The sequence below is a fragment of the Pongo pygmaeus genome, chromosome 13, assembly GCF_028885625.2.
Source record: "Pongo pygmaeus isolate AG05252 chromosome 13, NHGRI_mPonPyg2-v2.0_pri, whole genome shotgun sequence".
Classification (NCBI taxonomy): domain Eukaryota; kingdom Metazoa; phylum Chordata; class Mammalia; order Primates; family Hominidae; genus Pongo; species Pongo pygmaeus.
This window is the reverse complement of record NC_072386.2, coordinates 51819690-51825835: the sequence shown is the minus strand read 5'-3', so window position 1 is coordinate 51825835 and position 6146 is coordinate 51819690. Positions and strand designations below refer to the sequence as shown.

General features: G+C 37.7%; 1 protein-coding gene across 4 annotated transcripts in view; it reads right to left on the bottom strand.

The window, feature by feature from the left end:
- Nucleotides 1–6146, bottom strand: part of BRD10 (bromodomain containing 10) — a 141960-nt gene that overhangs the window by 43761 nt on the left and 92053 nt on the right. The window lies entirely within an intron of this gene.

Sequence of the window (6146 nt, the reverse complement as noted above, 5' to 3'; positions counted from 1 at the left end):
TAACAGCTTGGACTGACTTAACACAAATGAGGAGAGGAGCCTTCAGGAAGGGGAGATCCTTGTGACCTTTGTAGATAGGATGAGGCTTCCCTGCTGCTGAAGGAAACCTGAACTCAGGAAAATGAGCCTCACCCATAAGCATGGATACACGAGTCCTCTACTGCAGTGTGCCCTTCCTTTTTGCCCTGACATACCTGTGGGGTGAGAATGGTAATGGCATGGCACTGCTTTGATCCCCTAAGCTTCCTGCAGGCCAAGGTAGGGACTAGAGTGACCAGAGCTCATGGCTGGTCTCCTCTGGCTGCAATAAGCATTTTCCACTTGCCCATATTCACTGTACAAATAATAGTACTTTTATTTGTGTGGTGAGCAAAGTTAGAGAGCACTGTTTTATACAACCTGGGGTTCCCCTTCCTGTCCAGCCCTCAGTGGTGGTGACTGATGCTTAAGACAAGGCTCAAGTCTCTATGCATTTCCCTGCAAGATTCTGATATGGTCTCTCTGATTGTTTTTATAGTAAAGAGCAGGCATACTTTAAGGAGGGAAAAAGAGCTAGCCAAAAGATTTTCTGCCCAGGTTAAAGTCAGTGAAAATTTAGACTGATTATACAAATCAATGAAGCCTTCAAGTTATCTCCAGTGGAGACCAGTCCTCTGAAGTTACAAATGTTAAGTTTAGCATTTAGTAAATATCTGGACAGGTTTACTTGTCACTTGAGAATATTGTAGACCTTCTCAAAAAAAGAACAGAAGGGAGTCTCTAAACTTTCATTTCATGGTTCAACAGTTACTTGATGATGCATCAAAATCCGTCAATCTCAAGTAACTGGTGCCAAAAACATCTTTAAAGTGTCTCAAAAGAACTTTCAGAAGGAAATAATGGGTCGTTTGGATGAAAACACTCATTTTTAGGAAAATCTAAAAGCGCTATCCCAAGAAGCTGTGAAATGGAATAAAAAGTGTGAGAAATGGAGAAAAAAAACGCTTGACAATTTGAAAACATAAAGAGGTTGTAAAAGAGAGCCCTTTAAAGTCTCTTAAATCATATGGAAGGTGATACACTTGCCTGTCTTCTTTAGCAAAAATTACATGGGTGATGGCAACTTGAAATCAGACAAACACAAATCAGAAAATTGAGAACTTCTAGGTAAATCAAAAAGCAATTTGAAGAAATACATTGATGCTGTTATATGTTTCCTTAAAAAGGCTTGAAGGAGAAAAACAAGGACTATTAAAAAGAAAATCAAATAAACCACTTACAGTTCAAAGAAATGGTCTCCCACCTGAATAAGCATCTTTGTAGTCTAAAAATGTAGCTCATATGAAAACATCAGCTGTGTAACATCAGAAGCATGACGCCTACAGGAAGATAGCCTCGAGAAAGTCTTGGAAAGAAGCACTTTCTACTATCAAAACTTGATCATTTCCCATGAGAAAAAATGCTCAAGAAAATTGGATGGCAGCTTGGCACACTTAAGAGAAAGCTCACTGAACTAAGAAAAGAAAATGATCACAACAGACAAAGTTGACTAAAGCAGTTTAAATTTCAGGTTTTCCCAAGTGGTTCCTGCTGTTCCATGCGCAGGGGATTCCATGCATCATCATGTCTGCAAGGAAGGTTAAAACTGTAAGAGCTTACACATTTGGGTCACTAGGTTTGATTCAGGTTTACAGCAACCAACACCTAAATATATACTGGAGGACATCTGACCGTGTTTTCTTTACTTAATAATTTAATCTCTTTTTATTGCTTTTTCTTAGTTGATGCTACATTTGCTTAAATTCAAGTCTGAAAGAATTACAACTCCTAAGATGGTGTTTTACAAATCTAGATGGTTTTTTTTTTTTTTTTTGAGACGGAATCTCGCTCTGTCACCCAGGCTGGAGTGCAGTGGCGCAATCTCGGCTCACTGCAAGCTCCGCCTCCCGGGTTCACGCCATTCTCCTGCCTCAGCCTCCCGAGTAGCTGGGACTACAGGCGCCCACCACCACGCCCGGCTAATTTTTTGTATTTTTAGTAGAGACGGGGTTTCACCGCATTAGCCAGGATGGTCTCAATCTCCTGACCTCGTGATCTGCCTGCCTCAGCCTCCCAAAGTGCTGGGATTACAGGTGTGAGCCACCGTGCCCGGCCAAATCTAGATGGTTTTAATAAAATTCTTGACTATTTTTTAGACCATTCCATGAGACTCCCAGAATTAGATCCATTTAAGTACTGTATTTAGGCTGAATTAAATGGTTCACTATTATGTAAACCATAATTGAATTTTGTACAATCAGGGAGAGACACAAACCAATAAAGGCCATTTATGTATGCTATGAACTGTTACAAAAAATGTGAATAACAATATTTACCTCAATAAATTTAGGTTTAATAGAGAGAACCCCACCAAACCCAAAAAACAAAAGAACAAAACAACAATACCCCCCAACTAAATTTATTAGTATTTTTATTAGTTTAGCACTAAATTCATAGATTTAGGGGAGGTAACACTTTGTTCATATTATTTGCTGTTTAAATGTTTCTAAATTTTATACAGTCAAAAATAAAAGTTTTCCCTTAAAAAATACCTTTCTTTATCCTTCTCAACAGTTACTGTCTCATCTCTAGCATTACTAGATACCTGATTATGCCAAATATCAGGTCTTCACACCACTTTTCTGGCCCACCTAATATCCTGACTGGTCTCCCTGTCTTTAGTCAGGTGAATGATGGCAGCTACTATTTAAGTATTTACTATGTGGTAGGCACTGGGCTAAGTACTTTAGGTAAATTATCTCATCTAACTTCACAGCAATCCTGCAAGGTAATTGTCCCCGTCTTATGTTTGACTATTACTACCTTTGCTTTAAAAGCTTCAATAGTTCCCCCATATACTTTCAGAATATTTTTCAGTCCTCTATCAGCTAGCTCAACCTATTTTTCTAATCATTCCCTATGGGTCCTCTTAACCTATAGCATTTCATTCAAATTCAACTGCTGTGTTTCCTACATGCTCCTTGGGCTTTTCTGAGACTCAGTCTTTGTGGGCCCAGTTATAAACGTACTTGCAGTCATAGCACAAAAGCCACCTCTTCTTACATGAAACCTTCTCTGGAAACTCCCTGCTAAATTCTTATACTTCTTTATTCCTCTAACTTATTACTATTTTACTATTTTTTGTATTGAGGACACGATGGAATCCTACTCATCTATATCGTTCCTGCAACATCTTCTGCATTATATGGTTCTCAATAAGTGTGCAGAATACATTTACAACTCTGGTAGATGCCTTGAATTTGTTTGATAATTACTTTAAGAATGTTTTACATGCATCATTCTTAAAGTAATTAAGATGATTACATACATCATTTGATTCTCTAATACTGCTTCATACATTTTTAACTATATGTTTCGCACATTCACATTTTCTCTCCAAGTTATCAGAACCTTCTAAACTATGCTATACCCTTCAACTTTTCTAAGCATCAAGCACCATGTTGTGGATAGTAAAGCTTGCTGAATAAATGTGTAAGAATAACTGGGGCAGATGACAGCATTATAGTAACAATAAGCCAATAAGCTCAGATGATGGCAAAACTACTTCTGGAATGACTTCAGGTAAACTGTTTATCATTTCTAAGTTTTAGTAATTTTGGCTAACTAAAATCCCTATCAAATTTCTTAGATCTCTTTCAGAATTTGCCACTTTCTCAAGCTTTTAATGTTAAAAAATTCTAAATTTAAGTTGATCTACTGGATCAAGCAAACATTTCCACTGATTTTAGTGTACATATTCTAGTTATCACTACTTTAATCATAAAACTATTTCAATTATTAAATACACCAATAAAATTGGAGACTTGGGATGTGAGCAGGACTTCAGCTATTTAGTATTACACGTGTGTATATATATGTGTATATATACATATGTGTGTGTATATATGTATATAAAAAATTAATCACATATATATAAAACTAATATATAAAAACATAAATATATATATAAAACATATATATAAAACTAATCACAAAGGAAAAACTTTTTGTGGGGGCAGGGAAAACCATAGGAAATGAGAGGAAAGGGAAGTGCTAATACACCAGAAGGAGGCAGGCTATTTCAGCATCTTTTAACTTAGTATTTTAGGTGATACAGAACACAGATATCCAAATGGCTTAATTCTATATTAAGTATAAAAACATGACTCTCTAGTATCACGAATCTTTTCAGGTGGCACTGTGGTGACGTTTCTTCCTTTTCACGTATGCCTTTATAGACGCCCTTTACAGAACCCTTAATAACACTGAACACAATGAATTCAGGAATTTAACTTTGTACTCTAGCCACGATCTCAGAAATCCACATGACCTACAAAACTGGAGGCAAAGGAATTTGGGTTTTCGAAGATATAAATCCATTAATCGAATTTCTAGTTTAAAAAATGGAGCATTAGTTTTAAAAACTAAACTGGACCTTAAATAAGAGGTTATCTAGATTTGTCACCCACCTACTCAACAAATATACATTGAATACAGTGTGCCAGATGCTGGCACGATAATGATGATGATTGATAAGGTTCCTGAAATTAAATAATTTCAAACAAGTAATTATAGTTTTGAAGAAGTGCTATGTTGTTCTCAGTCTGAGTGACTGCACAATATAATGATGCTGGCTGAGGTATGACAAGGACAGGGAGTTACGTAACACATAGTAAGAACCTGTAATGGAACATGAGGTCAAAGAGGACATCTGGGAAGAACTTCAAGTGTCTTGAATTTTCTAGAAACTAAAAGAAAATTAGAGTACAGTGAACAAGAGGGAGAACAGGTTGAAATGAAGCTGGCGAGTAGGCAGGAACAGACTGAAGAGCTTTTTAAACTTTAAGTGGAGACTTCAGTATGAAGGTTCACCAGATCACACAGAGCTTCGAAGGTCATATTAGAATTTTGGATTTAGGAGTTAGAAGAGATTTAGTGGCTGGGTGCAGTGGCTCACACCTGTAATCCCAGCACTTTGGGAGGCCAAGGTGGGCAGACCACCTGAGGTGGGCGGATCACCTGAGGTCAGGCGTTCAAGACCAGCCTGACCAATATGGTGAAACCCCATCACTACTAAAAATACAAAAATTATGTGGGCTACGGTGGTGCACACCTGTAATCCCAGCTACTCAGAAGGCTGAGGTGGCAGAATCGCTTGAATCCAGGAGGCAGAGGTTGCAGTGAGCTGAGATAGCACCACAGCACTCCAGCCTGGACAACAGAGAAGACCCTATCTCAAAAAAAAAAAAAAAAAAAAAAAAAGAGAGAGAAATTTAGTGGTTAATTAGTTTAGGTCCTTCACTGGGATTAAAGTTGGGCCATAGGTAATTCAGTAAATTAGTTTCTTAAAATGGCTTAAGAGAATTCTGCTGAGACAAAAGGCAAACAGTTTTGGGTCATTTTGTTTTAAAAGCTGAGTAGGTAAATACAGTCATTTGTTGAGCACCATCAATGTGCAATGTAATGCACTTGAAACATCACCCACTTCCCCAGGGCTTTCTTAACTGACAGAAAAAGGGGGAGAGTGACTGAGTAGAGCATAAACATTACTAGGAAAAGTACTTAGAGCATAAATAGCCGTTTTTGAGAGCCTTTAGTGACTTCCTAGGAATATTTTCATACCCTCTCCACTTTGATGACAAATACACTTTGATGTAGTCTCAAAGGAAATCTTTAGGCCTATGCTTCCATATCATTTCCAACCCCCAACAATAACTTCATGTGATGAAGTTCAACAACATTATAAATGGAAGGATGAGTATACAATTCAGTAGCTCAAGATAGTAAGATCCAATAAATACAAAAGCTACCTTTTATTTAAAACGAGGCATATTCTTGGGTGTGGTGGCTCATGCCTGTAATACCAGCACTTTGGGAGCCCAAGGTAGGTGGATCTCTTGAGACCAGGAGTTCAAGACCAGCCTGGCAACATGGTGAAACCATCTCTACAAAAAACTAAAAAATTAGTCAGGCATGGTGGCCCATGCCTGTAGTCCCAGCTATTAGGTTAGTGAGAAAGTAATTATGGTATTTTGCCGTTAGTGGCTTTTTTTTTTTTTTTTTTGCCATTAGTGGCATTAGTGGCAAAAAAACCCACAATTACTTACACACCAACCTAATACTTGGGG